Source organism: Cupressus sempervirens, chromosome 6 (genome assembly GCF_028749045.1).
Source record: "Cupressus sempervirens isolate cs-2001-9-10 chromosome 6, ASM2874904v1, whole genome shotgun sequence".
NCBI classification, from domain to species: Eukaryota; Viridiplantae; Streptophyta; class Pinopsida; order Cupressales; family Cupressaceae; genus Cupressus; species Cupressus sempervirens.
Genome location: NC_143123.1, coordinates 292,606,832 through 292,631,454, shown reverse-complemented (window position 1 = coordinate 292,631,454; position 24,623 = coordinate 292,606,832). Strand labels below are relative to the sequence as shown.

The following is a 24,623-nucleotide window of genomic DNA, read 5'->3' as shown; positions in this document are numbered from 1 at the left end:
ATAATATATAAACAAAATCTTTAACAAATCCTAAAAATGGAAGCATACATCATATATGTTGTTTGAAATGTTACAACTCAAAAACATAATGAAAACCACAATTTATACATCAGTAACAGTTTGAAACTAACACCAAATCATGGACCTGACCAAATTGAGAGGGAAACTATGTATATACGACAATAAACCCACTTTACCTTTCATTATTACATAAAGTGACAATTATTATATGCTACAACAGTAAAGAGTAAATAATTGAAAATAATCAAACAACTACAGGATTTTATTGATGGTGACAAGCAATCAGAACTTGTTTCTTTCAGCACTTAAAACATGTTCTACTGGTGTAAGGATGAGCAGTATACTACAAGATACGCAATCTTCTGAGGCAAGCATATGTCAGCTACAATAAGAAATACATTGATTATTTTCTTCTAAATATCAATTCACGAGTTTGTATATCTTCTCATGGACGCCAGTTACCTCCATTTGGATCTCTATCATTGAGTGTAGGGGTACCTGGCAACATGATATGATCTTGTAAAAGTGAGAAACCCAACATTAACTGTTTCATTTACTATTGGACATTGAATGCATCAGACTCTATAATCTCCAAGTAGCTACTAATTGTGATATGATACCTCAATGTGTGGAACTTCTTTCAAGGGCTTATCAGCAAAATATGCATACAAGGCCCGCAGAACAGCCTAGACATCAAAAAAGCTCCAAGTCTTACAGATTTGTCATGTAAATAAATACATAAAGGTCAAACGGTTCAAATAATGCATGTATAATTGCATTGTTTGCTAGTGTTCCCACCTGATGGGCAATCACCACAACAGGAGCATGCTGTCTCTCCAGCTCAATAATGACAGGTTCCAATCTGCATTATTTAAGGTTTTAAATATGAAACTCTTGATTAATGACAAAGTCCTTGTTCTGATCCACCAACATCAAAATAAAACGAAATCAGAATTACCTCTGGATGACATCAAGGTAGGATTCTCCACGAGGATAACGATACCTCAGTTTGTCAGCTTTTCGAGCACTGCATTGAGGATCTTAACATTCAGTTGCAATAAGCTAAAAAGTGTACATCACCGACTATCAGCAAAGTTTCAGATGGACTCAGAAACAACAACTTTTTCATATGTAGGTTAATTGTCAATAGGTAGAAATACAGTAAAATGATTATGCTGCCACAAGATAGTTGTCACAATTGCAGTAATGCACTCTAAATAACTAAGACATAGTATCACATATTGGAAATGACCAAATGTATAAACAATAAAAAGTCTCCATAAAGTCCCTTGCCCCCCAAAGACACACCATCCCTTTGATAAATAGAGCAGTGAGGTGGTACTGTATGCTAAAAGGGTATATAAAATATCAGTGGTTTATCACATATTTGAATTAATGCAAAATTGAAAACAACACAAACAGCATTTGTTTAATTTATTATTCACCAAAGATGTCTTTCATCTGTTCAAGTGTACATATTTGTTTTATTAGCCCAGTTTAGAATATCTCTAGTTTGTGTTATAGAAGCATCTTCTACATAATAAATTCCGTCCTCAAATTTTAAACCTATTTGTGTTTTTGGGTCTACATGTGGCCCTCTAATTATCAAGGCTTAATTTGCCTGCATGATCTTCCAATTTTATATGGTCGAAGGTATAATCATCACAAGCACACCAAGTAGGAAATGTATTGATTAAGAATACACAATAATAACAGGAAAACTTTGCAAGTAACTTGTTGTTAAAGAAAATAGCTAGTTTGGCAAAAGGAAAGCACTAAAAAACTGCATGTAATGTCCCCATTTTTTGTAGCATCAGAGTTTGAGAGATTAGCCTATTATTGTGATCCTCGTAGGCTAATTATCGTGGATAGAGGGTCTTCTAAGGCAGTGGCTTGGCTTAGGAGGGTCTTGCCTTCTCCACAATTCAGTAACTACATGTTGGTATTCATTTGGCTCAGATTGGACTTCATTTGGGCTTAGTTTTGTGTACTTATTATTTGTGGTAAGTCGGGTGTTGATTGAGATGAACCCTTTCTATTTTTGGAAAGTGCAATTGGTCACGTGGAGAAATAATAGGGGTGAATCCTATTTCAGACGACATATTTAAATGAGGAGTATTTTGGGAGTTATTATATTTTTAGTGGCCAAATAATTATGAAATCATTAAATGGCTTATTATAAAGTTATAACTTTATAATTTCACTTAAGGGGTGAGTCATCATCGGAAGGAGCCATTTATTTAATTAATTATATGCCTAAGCCAAATATTAAATGTTACCACAAGAGTTGTGTTGGAAAGTTTCAACAACTGAGTTCTTTTGGGAAACTTTCACAGTTATGAAGTTGAGTTCTTTTAGGAAGCTTTTGTCAACAAGGATTATAAATATGAGCTTATAGTAAAGGAAAAGACATTCGATTATTTGATTATTTTATTTGCTTTTGTTGTCTTGGTGACATTTTTGAGGTTCTATTTTTTAATGCCCTTGCTATAGTATAAGGGTTTGAAGCTAATTGGTTTGTTCCTACTGCTGAGGTATAGTGGATTACTGAAAGTTATTTTAGTCTTCCATTTTTGTGCGTCTGTTGCTTTGGAAGAAGTTTGTGTTGAGAATTGTAGCAAGTCAAATTTAGAGCATTACAAGTATGAAATTATTGGATGTCTTCCTGCTGTTTATCCTGTTGCTAGGAGACAACATAGGTTGAAATCTGATTATATTACCATTGCTCATTGAGGAGATTCAACTTGCATGATATTTGAGCGTTTGTGATAATTGTTGTCCTGCATTTTGTCACCACAAAATGCTGGTAACAACACGAAACTTTTCCAAGCTAGTTTCGCATTTCTCTAAGCTTGAATTTGATATTCAATTGCTTAATGTTGATCGATTGGCCTATTTCAATTCGAATATCAAATTGTTTTTCTGAAGGCCTTCGTCAGGTTGTTTTTGTTTTGCTTTTTGTCGAGCCTTTGCTTGATTTTTGAAGCTTTCATAGTCCGTTCTTTGCTTTTGAGTTTGTGTTTGCTTGTTTTTGGTCTTTTGGATTTGCTTATGTCATGCCTTTCATTTTCCCCTTCGATTCGATCTAACCTAGAGGTCGATTGGAGTTGTCAGTCAAGAGATATCGTCATTTTAGTGCCTCAAAAGTGGACATTTTAGGTGCAACAGCACAAATTAAAATAATGATGTTATATTTTCATTTTGACATTCACTTTTTCAAAAATATAACATTTGCTCACTTTTTGTTATGTTTTGAAGTTACTCATTTAAATTTATAACTTAAAGTGACTATAGAACTATATACTTACTTTTTAAATTTTTGATTTTTAAATCAAATACTTATATAAATGTCACTTTAACTTAATGTTTATGAATTATATTGATTAATATGATGCATAAATGTTATTTTTAACCCCATATTGATGACATTTTTATAAAAATAAGTGAAATGCATAACTTAAAAGCTTTAAAGTGGACTTCTTATATGCATATGCATGTAAAAAACTATGAAAAGTGGAAACATTTCATGTTATTGCATATAAAAACTCACTTTGAGGACATTTTTCATGCCATTACATCAAAAGCTTGTAAAAGTGGACCTTTTTAATGCAATGACATGAAAAGTTGAGTTTTTGTGCCTGTGCATCAAAAAGGTGAGACATGTTTTTAAAACATGTAAGTGACTCCAAAAGGTCCGATTTTGGAGTCTTCCACATTTTAAAATATGCAATGAGCTTCAAAAAGTGAGATTATGCATGAAAACATATTTTAAAACATGCAATGGACTCTAAAAGGTCTGATTTTGCCTTCCAACATGTTTTAAAATATGTAATGAACATGAAAATGTCCTATTTTGTGAAGAAAATATGTTCTTGCTTCAAAAACCTTTGATTTTGATCATAACTAGAGATTTTCTCCATGGATTTGGATGAAATCACTTGCATTCAAGGCGTTTTGGAGTGATGATCATTTTGCCCCCATTAAAAATCAGTTTATTGAGCCCAAAAATGTGTTCAAATCTTCCAATCTAGGGCACGAGTTTGCATAAAACTCCATAAATCTTCAAAGTTGGATCACGTTTTTTCTTGGAATCAAATTGCTTTTACCTCATTAGCTGATTACATTGCATTGTGATCATCATTTTGGTGTTTAAACACCAAATAGACTTGATTGGAGAATCACGTTTTTTGTTTGGAAGAACACGTTTTGCAAAAATGTCTTAAGGGATTGAAATCTTCAAAACATTGCAAAAAGGAGACAATCTAGGGCATGTTTTGGCATCTTGCACAATAATCTCCTTGTTTGCTGCCCTTCATTCGAATTTTGAAGATTGGAAAAGTTCTCACCATTTTTGAAAAAGATTTCAAACAAAAAGCATATTTTCTTTCATTTTTGGCACTTATTCTTCATGTAAGTGGACCTCTTCTTTCTTGCATTTTAACTCATGCTTATCTTTGCTGATTTTATGCATGAAATTGTTGAGTGGATGCCATTTGTAAAAATCTTTTCCTTAGAATGTGCATTTTTCCTTCAAAAATGAACTTCTCCTTCATTTTGATATTTTTGGTTCTTCCCCAAGTTCCAAATTCGAATTTCATCTTTGGAGTGCATTGCATTTTGGCATGTTTTGAGTTGTTTTCAAAGGTATGTTTTTTTCTTTTGTTTTGGTTTTGTGTGCTTGTTTTTTGGTTTTTCTCCATTTGGAGAAATTGCAAATTTTTTCCCAAAAACTTGTTTTTTCTTCATTACATGCGAAAGCATTATCATTTTTCACATTCCATTTCCATGTCATTACATCTCACATCTCATCCGACAAATGCGATTACATGTTTTTCACTTCATTCACCATCCGCAGATGCATGTAATCCCATTTTCCGTTTCCATTTTCATCCATCTCATTTTTCGCTTCCATTCACACGACACGATTACACGAAATGCCTTACGTGTAATTGCATCCAAAAGGTCCAATTTTGATCAAAAGTCATATTTTGAAAAGACAAAAGGATGTCATTTTTACTTTCCATGTACTTTGACTTATTCCTTCCTCCAAAAGTGACTATATAACTCATTATCTCACCTCCATTTTTCATTTCCATCTTCACATACGCATTCACGCTTGCATGAATAAGTACATGTTTCCACCTCATAACATATTTTACATATTACCCTCCACCTGCATATACACTTAAAGTGTACCTTTCATTCGCACTCACATCTCATTTCACTTTCCACTTTCCGTTACATATTTGCATTTACATATATGCATGTTCCATACAATAAAGCCTTGAAAACTTTAAGTCACTTTTGAAATTGATCAGAAACTTTCACTTTGCATGCATTCCCATGCATTTCACCTTTGCACATTTTCATTCCATTCCTTTTCATTCCATTTTCCATATTCATATTTTCATATAATCTCATTCCACATTCTGTTCATTCTATTTCACTTTTCATTCCATTACATACGCATATGCTCTCTCTTCAAAAGTCACTCCTTTTTGAATCTTCATTGCTGCTCCGGAATTCACTTGCATGGAGATTCCTTTTGATGATGTATTTGTGTTTTGAGATTTTTGTGTTGCAGTACAAGCACAAGAAATGTCCTCGCCATCTAAATCCAAAGGCAAGATGAAATACCAATATGACAAAGAATTGGCTCATGCAATTCCTTTTTTAGTTACATCTGTTCTTGATAATGGGTTGGACACGAAGATTGGTCATGTAGACGTGGCTGATTTTCTACAAAGGATTGAAGCTCCAGCTACTCGTGAGATGAAACGTATTAAAAGAAGCAACATCCATTTGGTTTCTACATTTCCCATGGCAGCCATAGAACCTGATTTTGTTTATGGATGCGCTCAGCGGTTCACTCCTAAGACAAGGAATATCAAAGACGTTGACGGCAAGATTATCATTAGCTTTGATCCTGAAGTTATTGAACAAATCTTCAGAGTTCCTCATAAATCAAAATGTGCTGATTTGACTAAAGGATCATCATTGGCTTGTTGGAATGAGCAAAAGGATAGTTATCAAAAGTATGTCAACCTTTACTAGTTAGACAAGAAGAGAAACAATTTTTCCATATGGCCAAAGACTCTTCATCAGTCAAATTTTAAACAAGAATACAAGGAGCTCATCATCCTTCTTAGCAGAATCTATTGTCTTAAGGATTCTTCTAATTTTGAACCATGGATGTACAAATTTATGTTTCAAATTATAGAAAACAAAGAACGCATCTTTTGGGGAGAGCTTATCAGTACTGCGCTCTGTCAGAAGATATGCAATGTAGGAACATCATTACCTTTTTACATGAATTCTTATCTAGTTTACATTGCTACTGCCATGGGGTATTTTTCAGGTCTTTCCACCAAAGGTGGTCGTCTTCAAGTACTTGTTTGGGAATACTATGACCAAATCACTTTGGCTAATAGTAAATACCATTACAGAAGAGTCCAAGATGCCTTCTTTGGACATTACAGGTGTCTGTTCGACAAAAAATTGTGTATCAAAAAAGTGTCTGATGCAGCATGAGAAAAGGTAAACCAGTACGGCTGCATTTTTCTTCAATTTTCCACTTTCACATATTTAAGAGTTGGATATTTCAAATGAGAGCTGTATACCTTACCTAGGTATGCTACAGATCGAATCATTCTAATGGAGTTAGCAAGACAACTCATGGACGTGTAGAGTGATCAGCATGCGTTACATAGGCTTGGATTTGGCATCACCTCAGCTAAGCCTTTATCTATTGGCAATTATTCAATTGTTTCTGTGCCTAAAGCAAAGAATATGGAAGCAGAGTTGCAATTGATTACATTGAAAAAGTTCAAGGCTAGAATTGATTTTGATTATCGAGAGATGAACTCTCAGATAAAAAGGGCCTATACTCATGTTCATCACATTGAAGATATTTGGATTGACATGAGAACAGAACTTGATATTATGAAGATGGATTATTGCTGGTTAACCTTGTAACAAATAATCAATCTTAATATGTTGGAAATCCCTCCAGATTTCCAAGTTGAAGATGATGGCAACATCCTTGATTTGGAATTTCATCAAACCAGTTTTAATAAAATGTGCCCTTTTCCTATTCAATGGCAACAAAAGGAAGGTACATCTATTATGGACAGGTTTCAATCCATCTTAGCAAACACTAACAAGTGGTTGAAAAGTAAAGGTCTAAAAAGAGTAAATCCTAAAATGGGTCTGGACTGTGGAAGTTTTGGTCCTCTTGGCAAGAAGTCACAATTAGAAATTACAAGGAAAGATGGTGCTTCATCTTCAAATATCAAGAGTACTCTCAAATTCAAATTAAAGGGCGGAAAATGAACTAAATCATCTCAAGTTCCTGAACCAATTCAAGAATCAGTGACAGAATCAGAAGAAGAATTGGAAACAGAATCCGAGAAAGAAGATTCAGATGAAGAAGGAGAAATTAGGATCACATCTCCTCCAAAGCCTGCACGAGCCTGCACGTCTTCTCCACATGAAGAGCCCTTTTTGCATGAGGTTGATGATGATGTAGATTCATTTTCTACTGTTTTCACTCAATCCATTCTAGTCTCGGAAGTTAACACTATGGCTCTTTTGATTTCATCTGCTGCTCCTTGTGTTCCTGCACATGATCAATATGAACACTTAGAAAATGTGTTTGAAGATTTTTCAACTCTTACTAGTGGTCAAGTTTCCCAACTTGATACATCTTTGACAGGGTTTGAACTTTTCATGACAGAATCTTCACAACATATTCCTATGCCTACAACAGTACAGACAGAATCATGCTCAATCACTACAGATATATAGTCTGGATCAATGCCAATGGTCTCCACTGTGCCTGCTTCTACAGATGAAAGTTTCAGCCTGCTTGCATGGTTGAGTAGAATACCAAAAAAGAGAAGGAAGGTGGTTGTTCCTCCTGACGATCTTCTTGTGAAGAAGACTAAATCTAAATCTTTGAAAGATAAGATTGTTTCCAGAATTTTGGTTGATTCCGACAAAACCAAATATGTTGAGGTTGTTGAGCCCTTGGTAGATAAACCTGTTGAAGAGCTTACCCATTCTGACTACAAGTTTACTAAGGTTGAAGTTGGAAAGCAATCTTGTTTGAGTTTTTTACAAGATGCTCAAGATGCATTGACAAATGTATCAAAAAACAATCATGAGCTTTGGGAAAAGAAGAATCAATTGAAACAGGAGATATCTCGTTTGAATGAAGTCATCCAGAAGCAATCTTCTCAGAATGTTATTATTACATCACAAACATCTAAAGAGAGAAGGTTGATTGAAGCAACTAAGTCTTGGATACAAGAAATCATTGTTGAAGGAGTTTGAGCTATCACAGAAACACTTGCAGTTCTAAGGCGTGTCAAAGAGATGAACAAAATAGAACTAAGCTTAATTTCTTCTTTGACTTGAGAAGCAGATAACCTGAAGGAAATCCTTGAGGATTGGGATGAAATGATAAAATTTGATCTGAATGCTATGGTCTCATGTGACGTTCTTCCGTCATGTGAAATGTTCTTTTGATTTCAAGGACCCATTGGTTACAAGGAAGAGACCTTAAGAAAGTTGATCACAAAATTGCAAGTGGCTCTTGAAAATTGTCAAGTAGTTGAAACAAGCCTTACTTGTGATTTGGAGCAATTGGGATGCCATGTTACTGATAATCTTGGTAATCTTTTGGCAGCAGAGAGAGTGAATTTAGAATATACAATCAAGATCAATGCTGATGTAGATTCCAAAGATTTTGGTTCGCACACAATGAACAAGTTTGTTTTGTACAAATCCTTGAAAAAACACTTGTTAGATAATACAACAGAAAATTCCAGAGTTGTTCAATCAGCATATGAAAATGCAGTGAGAATTGAACCCATATCAAAGACTATGGAGATTGCTGATCTTCCCACAGTGTGTAACGTCATTGTGAAATTCAAGGCATTAAGAAGCAATCTTTAAGATTGTTGTATAGTTTCTATTTCATAGTTGTTTAGAATGCATTACATGAAAAAGTGTAATTGCATATAATGCGAATTGCATGTATACAAAAGATGTAATGCGAGTTACATGTAACCTTTTAGTTTCTGTAGTTAGACTTGGTCAAAGTTGGTTGAGTTGCTCCCATTTTTTTCTCCCCCTTTTTCTCAACTTCTTTGCCTATATAAAGGAGTGTCTCCTCATTGTAAAATCATCATTATTTTTTCTGCAAGAGAACTCTGAAGAAATTGTGCTAGCATAACTTTGTTTGTGTAAGCACTATTTTGAGAGAAAGTGAATACAAAGAAGCATTTGAGACTTAACTTTGATTAAGTGAGATTGTTATTTGAGTGAATTGTAAGCTTTGTCTTTGATTCATATTGTCTTGTGTTATTGGTAATTGTTCTAGTGAATTGAATTGAAAAGAGTTAAGAAACAATTGAAACTAGAGCTTTGACTATGAGCAATTGTGAAAGTGTATAGCTAGAAGCTTTGTTTGTAACTTATATTTTCTTCTTAATTTGCAAAATAGTAGTGTTCTTACTTTTAGGAGTCTTTGTGCCCTAATTGTAAAGTTTTTTTCCATATAGAAGTACGACTGGACTTAGAGCCAAACCGGTACATTTTCAGCTAGCCTTTGAGTTAGTAAAAGTTTATCAGTATCATTGTTTCTAGCTCTTGATAGAAGTGTAGTTAGAGATTTACCTTGCCCATTATTCGCTATACGAGTAAGTGGATCCTTTCTTGAAAGTTAAGAAGAAAGGATATTAGTAACACCCTATTTATGAAATCTCTCGACTTCTTGCTTACCTTGAGTTGATCCAAGGAACGGTGAGAATGGAGAGCCTTCCCTTTAAGGTAGGAGAGACTCTGTGTCACACGCTGTGGCTGGTCATCCTATTTTGCGACTGGATTTTTACCCAAAACTGTCGGTTGCAAAATATCCACCCAACAATAATTCTACTTGATGCAGTTAGTTTCTGATTTTATAGTGATTACATGATCTGCTTTAGTGCTTGAAATTCCCTACCTGGCATTAATATTCTGTGTGCATACCAGTGGGGGTTTGGATCTCAATTCACGCCATATCTGGGTGGTTGAGTCTTGCATATGCAGTTGCTTTAATTGACATTTTCATCAGCTAACAGCAGCATTATCTATGCACCAGATCCCTCATACATTGGACGCTAACTTGGGCTTATGTGGCAGTCTGGGTGTGACTATCAGTTGTAGGTGCAGGTCAAACTTGGGAGGGCTGCGTGGAGAAATTTGGGTCTGCTAACTGATTGGGAAACTACTAAGGAAGACATGCAAGGTTGGAGGAGTGCCATCTGCTCTCAAGCTATTCAAAACCTTGGCATTTCATCTTGTTGCAATCATATTTGGAGATATCAGGTTCTTCAATTATAAATTGTAATTATCACACTTGCTGAAGCAATAAATTGTCTATCACAGAATTGCTAGTTGGTTCAGTTTTAAATTTCTAGTTGTGAGTTTCATTGATAATTACCAGCATTTGATATACTCTTAGAAAGTCAAAAACTCATATATCCAAAAAACACAAGAATCATTTAACTTGAACAACAAAGCAGTTGAAATCAACCTTGGGTCTGTACGGTAGAGGATAATTGTTGAATGTTTGACAAAAATGCTAATTGTTGATTTATTTAAGAAATTGATGTTTGATTTAGCTATAACCGCGGCAACTATTTAAAAGGATATTGCTGACACTACTATTTAGGAAAAAATTAAGTGGCAACCCAAGTAATTCATACTCATATTCTTCTGGTGTGTTCTTTTTTATTCCTTCGTAAGTCATTCCATCACAGACTCCTGCATTTATCTCATCCAAAGCACGCCATTGTATCTGTGCCATAGAATAACTATCTGAGAAAATATTTATACTTCAAGATATTAAACTATTAGTGCTAACAATCAGACAAGCTTGTCATCATTCACATTAAAATCAGTATGACATTAAAGATAGGTTTATTTTAAATTCTAATTTAATTTACATCTACATGAATATATTTCAATATTGTGAATAACAAATAATAAGTGAAGCAAATATACATTCATTGATGACAATCACAGGGGAGACACAAATATATATCTCTTGGATAGAGGATGTAAATGCATTTAATGAAAACATAAAAGTCATGACTTTATATTCAGTATTCTAGTACATTTAATGTAATTGTACAGGATAATTGCAAGTCATTCAACCATCCATGACTGCTTGAAACAGAGAAATATATTAGCCAAAAAGTAATTTTACATGAATATTGTCCCCTCTTTGTACATGTGCAATGTTAATATATAGCATTAAATGCCTCTGCATTTAAGGATGTGTGTTATTAAGGTTGTTGAATAGCCATATATTTTCTCTATCTAAGGTAATGTTGAGACTTTATGGGATTAGGAAGGGTATGGTGGATGTTGCAACTGGATACATTTATCATTTGAGTCAGCCGAATTGCATATTTAAGGAAATCATGGTTGAAATTAAAAAATGAAAAGAGATACAATAGTTCAATCATGCATCCACAAATTGCCTCCATCAAACGAAGTTTTACAAAGATTCTTGATTTTCAACAATTTTTTGAGCTGTCATTTTGAGATCTATTTTGTATCAGAATATTTTTTATTGATGACTTTAAAGCCAGGTGTTTATATTTGTTACAGCATGAAACTTCCACGTAATTTATAACTTAACAATGCCTATTAACACCAAAGAATTTGAGAGGCAAGAGTTAAAGAACCTAAGCTTCTGCCAAAATATATTTGAGCAGAACTTGAATTCTCTTTGGCTATTTGAAAGTTGCTCTATCAAGAAATGATCCAAAGCTAATTTGAGTAGTTTGGATTGGGATGGTTCAAAAGTTGTGCACATGCTTTAGCAGTGCTTTAGAGCAGCCACATGCTTCTTGCAACTAGATATTGATTCTCAAAATGAATATATAGTGGGTTACTGATTGGAAGATAGTTATGTGGGAATTCTTTGCGATGGTCAGGAACATTACTGTAATGCCCCAATTTCAGCTCTTCATGTTTTCTGTTTGGATTAGCCAATTATTGGCCCTCATATGCTAAGGTTGTTGATTAGAGGGTCCCAATCGGCATAATAGAAGGTTCTTTCCCTTCTGAGGTACATAAGTAATCAGGATTGCTCTTTGTTTGGTTTGGTTTGGTACACTTACTATTCATAATAAGTCATTTATCCAACATTTTTATATTTGGCAGGGCACCTCGAAAGCCTCCGTTGTAGTGTCAACCCTGGTGTCATTGATTTGATCAGATATTTAGGGTTTTACTAATTATAGTAAGTCAGTAGTTGATAGGGAAGGACCCTTACAACTTTTAGTAAGGTATTTGGATGCACAATGGACACAATGGTTAGCTCCCAGGTTCAGACAGAATTGAGAAATAATGATTATTTGTGGAGTTATTTTAATTATTAATAAAGTGATTTCTTTATTAATAATTATTTATAAACTGCAATTATAATATAATGTTATTATTTTAGTCGGCTATGATAAAGTGTTATTTACATTAGATATAAGATATTACATTGAATGTTACGAGAGTCTAATTTGAGTATTTTTCCCGAGTCAACTATAAAAGCAACTAAAGAAAACAAAATCAAATATGAGAAAGAAAAGGGGGTCATGGATTTTCACGTGGAGTTTATTCAAATGCAATTCCAACTCCTCACTGAAAGATATTTTACAATGCTATTTGGCATTTCAGAATTGAGCTTGAGAACAGGGTTATCAGCTGTACCCGTGCTTTGGACATTGTGCAGTCTTCATTTTTATTACACTCTAGGTGGTGAGAGACTCATTAAAGTTTGCAAATAGGGAAGCTTCATACAAAGGTTCTATTTATGCTTCAAATTAAGGAAATACATCTGAGGTTTATAGAAAATCGAAGCTTAATTAAGTGCACACCTATAGCTTCTTTATTGCAACCATTAATGACAGATTACTAGCATACATTGACAAATTTTTTGGCTGCTACTCTACCCGCTACAGTACACATGAACAGTGATCACTACAGTGTTTGTAAATAGCGATTGCTATAGTGCACATGAATAGTGATCACAATAGTGCATGTGAATATAGATATTTGTTGTCCTTATTCAATCAGAGGGTTTCTATCAGTTGTTTTCATCAATTTTAGTCATTGAATAAAGAGTTGGTTGCTTTCTAGGTATGAAAAGTTGAACAACCTTTCACATGTATTGCTAATAATAAATTGAAAGCAATTAATTTCCATCTCCATTTCATAGTTGTGGAATTTCATTTCAAGTTTGTATATATTTTTCTTCCCTCAAAATACCAAAAAAATTGCCTTTAAATATTAATTAGGTTATAATACTTTTGTTCATCGTTGGGTACTACATTAAGTAATTGTTCCAAAATTATGTTAGTTACCGTTGGTTGACAAACATAACCAATTGTCAAGTCCATTCGTATCCAGGCCAGAACAAAGTAAAGGTGGTGAATTTTGGAGGTTATTATGCAATGAAAGATATGTCATTCTTCCCTTTATTGGGTTATGTATTTCTATCTTAGTTATTAGTTCGAAGTACAGGTTCGAAGCACTAGTTTTCCGGTACGGCAAAATTTTGGAAAGTGTTTTGGGTTCGTTCATACAAAAACGTGTAAAAATTATATATATACATATTTATGAAGCCTAGAAGCATAGAGTATCATAAAATCATATGATGTAAACTCCACCTTGCACAAACTTCTTTTGCTCAATCACCTATTTTGTAATGTCCCCTTTTTCGGACATTAGAGAAGTTAAAGACATTATATATAGTATTAAAATTGACTTGGAGAGCATGGACTCAAAATATAAAAGGTCAATTTAATATTATAAGTGGGCTAAAAAGGACAAGGAGAGATAAGATGAAAAACCAGGAGGGCAGTCGAAGAGTCACAACTGTGAGGATAAAAGGAGAAGAGACTCTTTCATTTGGTATGCTTGATTTATGATTTAGATTTCAGTTCTCTCTTGGGAGAGTTATTTGGAAAGCTTCAGCTTTCAGCCAGTGTGAGGACATAGCCCCTCGTGCTAGCAGATAGTGGACGCAAACCCATTGTCCGTGGAGACGTCACTTCAGGTGTTGTAAAGTTTCTGCAAATTCTAAATAATCGGATCCGAGATAATGCCTTTCTGTATGGTTGTTTTGATCTTCCTTCTATCTGACCTTGAACTGAGATGTCAATATTAATTATTATTCTGAAATATATTTGTCTTAGCAAGTATTCGATTTGTGGCAGAGTTGCTTAAAGGAGCAAACTTGATATTCTATTGTGTGCTCTTTAACTACAACCACAGCTTACTCATATACCATAACCAAAGGGCATGCCCCTTAAAGGGACATGACCCTATCTAGGTCGGCCCACAATGCTCTCTCATAATCGGTGCCTAGAAGGAGATATAGTTTAACAAACAAACAAAACTAAATTTAGTTAAGGTTAATGCTAACATATACTCATTACAATAAATCGCCGATCATGCCTAGACAAGGTACAATGTGTTAATGAGCCTTCAAACAGTATTACATGAAAGATGGAGTCTATGCGATCTGCACAATTAAACCAATATGATGATTGTAGTTATAGTTTTAACACTCCCTCTTAACTTGATAATCATACTGAGAGATAACATATCTAGCATCATCAATTACGATGTATAAGTATAGAATGATACTCTATATCTATCTGAATCTTCTTAGCATATGGTATCATTGAACACATGATACTATGTCATATTACTATATCTGTGATATGACATATCACTGATACTAGTGATAACAGTATTGCAATGAATACAATATATAGGATAACATTCGGAGAGTAATTAAATTCTTCATTTATCCAAGTTGTGACTCATAGGTACTAGCATTCCTATATCACAACATGATCATGAGTTAAGATCTACTAGAACACAAGATAAACTCTGGAGAATAATAAAATTCTTCCTTTATCCAAATTGTGGCTCATAGGCATAACAATGTCTACATCACAATGTGATCTTGAACTCATCTAGATCTGACAGTAGATCTCTACTATTTAGCACATTATCTAAGAGATCGTCATCTCTCATAATGTCTTTCATACAAATGTTCATTATCTCGGTGATTGTCACCTCTAAAATAATGAATACAAATGGTGGAGCCCATAACAGTCAATAGCCCAACAATAAAATTATTTTATTAATAATTTAAAGAATACAAATGAATTACAATTCAGCCATACCAAGTCTTTTCCTAAAGTGATCTATCTTCACTTGAGAGAGAGATTTGCTAAGAATATCTACTGTCTGATCTGCAGTGCAAATGTATTCTAATTTTATAGTATTCCTGTCTACCATCTCTCTTACATAATGGTAAGGAATTCTAATATCTTTGGATCTATCATGAAAATCTGGATTCACAGAAAGCTTGATTGAACTCTGATTATCACAATGAATAATCGTAGGATTCATGGCTTGACCAAATAATCCCACAAGTAACTTTCTAAGCCAAACTACTTCCCGAGAGGCCATCGCTGTTGCAATGTATTCAGCTTCTATGGAACTTTGTGCTATTGAAGACTGTTTTCTGCATTTCCATGATATCATTGCTCAGCCTAAATTGAAACAACATCCTGAAGTGCTTTTCCTGTCAATAACACTTCCAGCCCAATCTGAGTCTGTGTATCCATGTAGGTCCAATTCAATTTTCTCATACTTGAGACCAAGGTTAAGAGTGCCTTGCAAGTATCTCATGATGTGTTTGACTGCAACTAGGTGAATCTCCTTTGGCTCACACATTAATTGACTTAATGCATTAACAACATAGCAAATATTAGGTCTTGTATTTACCAAGTACAAGGGAACCAATCATCTGTCTGTAAAGAGTAGAATCTATGGAAGGTGATTCTACTGCTACTACATTCCAAATCTTTTCAAGATGTCTAATGTATACTTTCCTTGATTGAGTATGATGTTGTCAGAATTCTCCCATACTTCCAGTCCTAGGAAGTAATGAAGTTCTAAATCTTTCATGTCAAATTCTTTGATTAGATCTTTCTTGCATTGATTTATGAGATGATCATCACCTCTTATTAGTAAATCATCAACATATAGTATCAAAATTACCATATCATCTTTATCCCTTTTACAATATAGATTTGGATCAGCTTCATTCTTGGAGAATCCTAAGTTGGTGAGATACTTATCAATTCTTTCATACCATGCCCTTGGAGCCTATTTAAGCCCATAGAGAGCTTTCTTGAGCTTGTAAACAAAATTTTTAGGGTTATGAGTTTCAAATCCTTCTGGTTGCTCCAAATATACCTCTTCTATAATCTTTCCATTCAAAAATGTTGTTTTTACATCTATCTGGTGTACTTTCCATCCCTTCGATGCTGCAATAGCTAGGACTGCTCTTACAAAAGTGTATCTGGCAACAGGAGTAAAGGTTTCTTTATAATCAATCCCCTCTTTCTCAGAGAATTCCTTGGCTACGAATCTGGCTTTATATTTTTCAATGCTACTATCAGCAACATGCTTGATTTTAAATATCTACTTGGAAGAAACAACATATTTTCCTTTAGGTCTGGGAACAATTTCCCAAACATCATTCTTCATAATGGATTGGTATTCTTCCGTTATGGCATCCTTCCAAGTCATATGTTTAATAACATCTGAAACATTAGTTGGTTCTAATTTAGACAAATCATTCATGTTTGCTGCATAACTAGAAAGTCTTTTGGGTCTTTGCTTTCTCTAAAAGTTTCAGATGGTGCAAAAAAGCCTTGTGCCTCCTCTACTGTCTTAATGGCCCAAAATGGTCTTTTCTTAGAATTTTGAGTTTCTTCAAGATTGAGATTTTGAGTTTCATCTTCAATTTCTTTCATATTCTCCCTCTGAGACTTAGATTCGGTATTTCCTTCAAAACTAGGTAAGGGAGAGGGATCTCTAGAGCTTGGGGTTCTTTTGAATGCTAAATCTTCTTCAAAAATTACATCCCTACTAAGTTCAATATTTTTCTAACCAAGTATGAAAATCCTATATGCTTTAGATGTTTCACTATACCCTACAAAAATACCTTTCCTCCTGGAAGATTCTAACTTAGTTCTCTTTTCTTTTGGAACATGTGTATATATTGGGCACCAAAAAATCCTAAGATGACTTATATTAGGTTTAACCTTGGTAAAGACTTCTACAGAAGTTTTATCTCTAAGGTAAGAGTGAGGACTTTTGTTTTGAATATAGACAACAATACAAGAGGCTTCTACCCAAAGATAATATTTTAGATTTTTGATCAAATATCATAGCTCTTGCAGCTTTTCTAATTGTCCTATTTTTCCTTTCTGCTACCCCATTCTTTTGTGGGTTATAAGGAACGGTATACTCCCTCTTAATTCCTATTTCTTTACAAAACTCTTTAAGCAAATCTGAGGTATATTCCCCTCCATTATCAGTCCTAAGAGTTTTAGTTTTATGTCCTGATAAATTTTCAGTTAAGGTTTTAAATTCTTTAAATCTCTTAAGGATTTCTTCTGATTCTTTACATTTAAAAAAGTAAATCCAAGTTTTTCTAGATAAGTCATCTATAAAAACTATATAGTACCAGAATCCTCAAAGAGAAGGAACAGACATAAATCCACATAAATCTGAGTGGATTAATTCCAAAACATTGTTAGTTTTTTTAGTGCTATCACGAAATGGACTTTTGGTGTTCTTACCTAGAGCGCATCCTTTGCATATGCTTGAGTGATCTTTATTCAATTTAGGTAAACCAGTAACCATCTTCTCCATAGTTGATAAGGTTTTGAAATTTAAACGTTTTAACCTTTTGTGCCATATTTCGTTTATATCAGCAGCTTTATGAATTAAGGCTTGAATAGATCGAATAGGTTTTGAATTTAATTCATACAAGTGCCCTTTTCTTTGACCAATCAGTTTTGCTTTCTTAAATGAAGAGTTCTTAGCGTAGGTCATTACTTTACCGTCCATGAATGCAACATCATGTCCATCATCTTCAAGTGTTGTAACCGAGATTAGATTCCTTTTTATTCCTGGTACATAGAGTACTCCTTTGAGATGAAGAGAACTACCTGACTTTAGTTTCAAGATGCAATTTCCAATTCCTCTGACGAAATGTGTTGAATTATCACCGATGGTGACTTCGCCATTAACTTTTATTGATATAGAGTCTAGTGCTTGTTTATATCCTATAATATGTCGAGATGATCCACTATCAATCACCCATTCCTTACTTGAGACTTCATTTGATAGTGCCAAATACAGTACATGATTCTCAGGATCATAATTATCTTCTTTACTAGTAATGTTTGTAAATTTTACTTGCTATTTAGAATTCTTAAGGCAATTAGATTTGTAGTGTCCAAGCTTTTTGCATTTGAAGCATTTTATTTTGGATAGTTCTTTCATAGGTTTTTCATTCTTTTTTATTACCCTTCTTCTTCTTGAAGTGCTTCTTCTTACCTTGATAGAAATTTGTGTTGAGAACATGAAGTTCTTCATCTTCAATTTTCAACTTTCTCCCTTTCTTAAGTTTTCTGGATTCTTCCTGAAGACAATCTCCCTTAAGTCTATTGAAGTCAGGAAGATTGTCTCTAGCACTTACTCCTTGTGCGAATGTCTTCCATGAATCTGGTAATCCATCTATAACCATCAGTGTTAATTCTTTGTCGTCAATTATGGTTCCTATACTTGCAAGCTTATCTCTTAAACAGGCAACTCTTAGGAAATAAAAATTCATTGATTCTCCCTTCTTTATCTATATATGATTTAGTTGCCTTTTTAGTGCGAGGACTCTAGTTGCATTATTAACCTCATATGCATTCATCATATTAAATGATGTTTGATGTTTCGTTAGCATGGGTACTATTTCATTTTTTACTCCATCTAATATGATCTGCATGGCTTTCCTGTTTCCTTTACTCCAGATAGTTTTATTAGGTTCAATATCAGGTAGCTTGAATGCTTTATCAACAAATTGTTTCACATCATTTTCTTCAAGAATCATCATGATTCTGAATTTCCAAGCATCAAAGTGTTCTTTCCCATCAAACCTATCCTCGGGTCTAATTGTGTATGCCATTGAAGATAGGAGAATGATGCTAGATATACTAAGTCTGATTATTTAATTTGCAGAGCCTAGGTTCGAATACCACAGCTCTGATACCATGTAAAGTTTCTGAAAATTCTAAGTAATCAAATCTGAGATAACGCCTTTCTGTATGGTTGTTGTTCTCATCTTCCTTCTATCTAACCTTGAACTGAGATGTCAATATTAATTATTATTCTGAAATATATCTGTCTCAGCAAGTATTCGATTTGTGTTAAAGTTGCTTAAAGGAGCAGACTTGATATTCTATTGTGTGCTCTTTAACTACAACCACACCTTACTCATATACCATAACCAAAGGGCATACCCCTTAAAGGGACTTGACACTATCTAGGTCGACCCACAATGCTCTCTCATAATCAGTGCCTAGAAGGAGATATAGTTTAACAAACAAACATAACTAAATTTAGTTAAGGTTAATGCTAACATATACTCATCACAATAAATCGCTGACCATGCCTAGACAAGGTGCAATGTGTTAATAAGCCTTCAGACGGTATTACATGAAAGATGAAGTCTATGCAATCTGCACAGTCAGACCGATATGATGATCGTATTTATAGTTTTAATAGGTGTCTCGTATGCACTTATAGGTTCTTCTCTTAGTGTTCCAATCCGACTATAAAACTGTGTTTAAGATTGAATTTTGAATGTTGGTTATTGTGTTGCTGTTGTAACATGTTTTTGAAGAATTTTATGAGAGTTTACCGTTTTTATACTGTTAGCTTTTACGCATTTTTCATATGCTTGAATCCTGAATATTATTTTGAGAAAGAATGATTTAATATCTATAGGATATCTACTAGTTTCTGTTGTGGTTTCGTAATACATCTGCCTATGTTTAAAGTTTTGAATATATTTTTTGAGGAAGGAATCAGTTCACTATCCATTTCAGATATTTCATATTTGCTCACAAAATCACTTATTTGCACACCACAAATGATGTTAGAAGCCAAAATAAACTACTTACATTCACTTTTTAGGGCAACCCGAACTCAAAAAATATAAAATTCACCCAAATTAGTCCCAATTTCGATATGGGCAGCCAAAATTCACCCGGGTTCGAATTTTGGACTGCGGGTTCGAACCAGCCCAGGGAAAATCGAAGCTTGATTGAACTTGGGTCGAATTGGACTAGTATTTCGAACTGGTTTGAACCCAGGTAGGGTTCTTGGGCCTAAAGAACGAACCCGAGTAACTAAGATTTCTATGTGATCTTTGGTTATTGATATTATTCCATTTAGAGTTTATACTGTCTAATACTATTGAATGGTTCCTCTTGAGTTTTACTGTACAATCCATTGCGAGTTAGGCATCTAACAGTGTGGTGTTATTGCCTAAGTTCAAATTTGGAGGTCTACAAAAGTGAGAATAGGCAATATGGCAGCATAATGGGTTGTACCTTCAACCAAGAAATACTAGTAACTGATAGTGTGTTTGAGGACAATAATGAAGTAATCCGAGAAGATCAATTGACACAAAATTCAGTTCAGGCATGGGATGTGTTGTTCAATGAGTATGTGTCAACAAGATGCTCAAGAGAGACTAGTTCCAACTAACACAATATGTGTTGAACTCACAATGAATGTTGTTGTGTATGATCTTTTGGGTAGCCTTCCAAGATTGTTGGCTCACACATTGTTGGATATAGAAAAACAAGGTGATGAAGAGAGAGGGAACACCATAGACAACAAATCCCACAACAGTACGAGGAGAGGAGTTGGAGGGATGAAGAACCACACAACACAAGTAGGCACCCCACTTTCGAAATATCCAATAATTAATGCCCCTTCTACCAATTCAAGTCAAAAGATTTACGAGGAAAGAGATAGAACTAGAGAAAGTAGAAATTGTGGTAAGAACTTTGCGGATTCAAGAACAAATCGAGAGACGATAGCAAGTGTAACAACTTGTCGGAAGATTTCTCAATCCTCTTGATTGGAGTGACACTTGTATGAACACTGACAATTGAGTGCCACCTACACACAAGCGTGGGAGGATATTGGAAGAGAATTGCAACTCCTAAGCATCTCTTGGGTATGAGAAGGGTTTGATGCAAATTGTTGCGAGAGTGACTCTGAGCGGACAAATACATTTTTAAGCTAGGGGGAAGTTGCTAACAAAGAAAGGGATGTGGAAGGAAAGGTAGCCAACCTATTTAGAATTACTTTACAGCATTGGAAACCTTGCCATACCTGAAGAGCCAAGAATGGGGGGTAGGGGGGAAAAACTCGAAACTCTAAGGGAGGAGGGAGCATAGGTACCACTAAGGCGTGTACAATGAAGGGGGAAGGGAAGATGGCTCACGCGTGCCTGAACGTACAAGATAAGTACGAGGATGCAAAGAAAATAACTAACCCACCTGAGTCTAGTGATGCATATGGTGTCAATCACTGGAGAAAAATGATGAATAACCCTAACAAACGAAAGCTTCCCAGACTTTATGGGGATGAATCCAACGACTTGACCCACCATTGCGAGACGTGTAACCATACGGGAGGTGAGTAGTCAAAATGACAAGGACTATTGGTTGAAATCCATTCCAGCCACTTTATGAGGTATAGCAATTGATTGGTATACCAACCTTCCAATGGGAGACATAACAACTTGGAATGATCTAAAACAAGCATTTGAGTAGAAATCAAAACACATCGCGGTGATGACGAGCTAGTAGAAAAAAACTATAATGTTCACCAAGGCAAACATGAGACAATCCAAGTCTGCCATCATAGGTTAAAAGAACTCATTGGTAAGCTAGAGAGTTAGCCAACCGACAGTTTGAAGAAGAGATGGTTCATAGAAGGATTGACATCATTCGTGCAAATATGAAGGTGGTACCTTTGTCCTACAAGGAGGTGTGTAATTGAGTCATGGATATTGAGAGTGACAATAAGACATCCAAAAGAAAGAAAGTGAGTGATGATGATAGTACGGATGGCGACAATGTATTAAGATATTATCTCCTTAGTTAAATACTTTCCATAATGGTCAACTACTTGTCTGTAGTCCATCTTTCAGTCTAGATAGGAATGTTTCCTATCCTGTCTTCTGTTTGGTTTCTAATTTCGTCTTTAGTTTACGTTGTTTCCTTTAGAAACAATGTCCTTGTAATTCTTTATAAGGAACACATTTGTTCTTCTATTAATCAATCAATCATCCAAAAATCCATTAATCTGCCAATTCTTGAATCTTGTAACATGGTATTAGAGCCAATATCTAAATTTTTTTGAAAGTAACTATAATTTCTTTGTTGAAATTATCTGCCTTCTATTTTCGAAATTATTTACATACATATTTGCTTCCAACTCTCTTTATAATTCGACTAAGGGTTTCCATTCTGAGAAATTTGATTGATAAAAATCATGAGCAAAGTTTCAAGGCAAATTTTTTTTGTGCATTCGCGTCTCTCCAAGACACGAATTTTTGCCCTAGTTTCAGTTTTGCTCGAGGGGCTCATTCCATCTGCAAATCACGCTTTCTTTTCAAGCTCGAATCTGTAAAAACACAACTTCAGCTTGCTTGCATCTGTTATGTTTTGCATCCCTTCAACGACCTCTAATATTTCGCGTCTGTTATTGCTTGCGTCATTTTTCTCTTGCTCATTTTTTATTGGAAAATCGTGAGCCATTTTTTGCAGTCATTTTTGCTTGTATTTGCAACATAGTTCCAAGAATCACGGCGATTCATGCGATTCATGCGATTTGGCGATTCGATTCAAGCCAAACGATTTTTTGTGAATTGGTGAATCGAATCAGCGATAAAGGGTTTATGAAATAAGTTACTCACTAAATTTCAAGGGTTTTTTAAATTTTCCGATTCATGGCCGATTCGATTCGGATTCATGGCCGATTCACGATTTGATTCGGCCTTGCCGATTCCGATCTGACTCCGATTCTTGTTACTTTGATTTGCAACAAAAGCGTGTTTGTAACACCATTTTTTGGAGTCAAAATCCTCATCTCTAGTGCCATATCAGTTCGTCAGTCCCTATTCTAAAAACAAAAGTCCCATTTTTTGCAGTTTCTGCCCTTTTTTTTTGCAACTTTTTTCCATCAATGGCTGCTGACTAGGGTTTTGTTCGAAAACCCTAACTTTTTGGCTCGGAATTTTTTTTCTAATCACATATTCTTGGTGGGTTTCTTGAGATCTCAAATGGCTCTTCATCAGATTTTTTTGGGTGCCTTGTTTTTCGTGCCTCAATTTTCAAGCCTACAGATTTGAAATACGACTTCAGATTCTTTTTGGGTTTTGTATCAGTTCCTCTGGGTACCTATCGATTTTTTTGTGTTAGCTAGGAATTTGCCTTGAAATCCGTGCTTGTTGAATTTCAGTCTTGAAGTTTGTACCTGAATTCTTCAAAATGGCATCTTTGTCTAATCTGATGTTGGAGGGTAGTCTAAGATTCAATGGCTGTAGTTATAACCACTGGAAGCAGTGCATGTCAACCATCTTCGAGTATCGTCGTTTGGATGAACTTGTTCTAAGCACAAAGACTCGTCCAACCTTCGACCAAGCAGAACAAGACAAGTTTGATGATCGCAATCGAGAGGCTATTATGCTTCTTAAGCTCTTTGTTATCAATGATCAACTACAGCAGATTCCTTCCGGCAAGTCAGCTGCAGAAATCTGAAAATATCTTAAGGAGTTGCACAAAACACCTGACAAGAGTCGAGCATTCTTTTTGAAGAATCAACTGTTTTCCATTATGATGGATGAACATATGTCCTTGCAAGAGCATCTGACAAAGATTAAGGACATCCGCAATGAGCTCGAAGCTATCGGTTGGAAAATGGAGGAAAAGGATATGGTAGTCATCACTTTGAAAAGCCTACCATTGTCCTATGAGAACTTCACAGAAACACTCAACATTATGTCAACCAATGTTGATCTAAAGTTTCCAGAATTATGCACCAAACTTCTTCAGCAGGATCGTTGGAAACAACAGTTTGGCAGCAGTGCTTCTACAACCTCCTTAGAGTAGGCATTTGTTGCAAAATCCTTTCAACAGAACATCGACAACCATCAGTCTTCTTAGCCTTTCCAGCATCAACCTCCTGCTCAATCCCTAGATGGCTCTACGAAGCAAACTGTACAGTGTAATTATTGTCACAAGTTTGGCCATATGAAGTTTGAGTGCTGGAAACATTTGGCTGCCCAAGCAAGGCAAAATGCTTCCTAGCCAATAGCACAAGTTGTCGAGCTTCTTGATCAAGGCGAAGCTGCATTTTTTGCCTTTTGAATCTGTTTCTATTTTTTTTGGGTTTGTTGATTTTCTCCTTAAAAATCATTTCATGTTGTTTGTAACACGCAAGGTTGCGTGAGATTCTGGGTTTTACCATTTTTTTCACAAAAACGAAGTTTTGTAATTGCAATCTATTTTGAGTCATAGCACTCTTCTAGCAAAGATTCTTGGTTTCAGCATTTTGTAGATCCAGGGAGGGTCTTAGTTATCCCAGAATGTTCCAACATC

The 24,623-nt window shown here is 35.0% G+C and overlaps 1 pseudogene across 1 annotated transcript in view; it reads right to left on the bottom strand.

Moving 5' to 3' along the window:
• Positions 1–262: 262 nt before the first annotated feature.
• Positions 263–24,623, bottom strand: part of LOC149552361 (6-phosphofructo-2-kinase/fructose-2,6-bisphosphatase-like) — a 334,563-nt pseudogene continuing 310,202 nt past the window's right edge. The window contains exons 18-22 of the transcript XR_016352907.1: positions 10,773–10,864; positions 980–1,048; positions 820–883; positions 642–707; positions 263–519 (exon numbers count right to left, since the gene is read on the bottom strand). The product of XR_016352907.1 is annotated as a 6-phosphofructo-2-kinase/fructose-2,6-bisphosphatase-like (transcript). The remainder of the gene's footprint in view (positions 520–641; positions 708–819; positions 884–979; positions 1,049–10,772; positions 10,865–24,623) is intronic.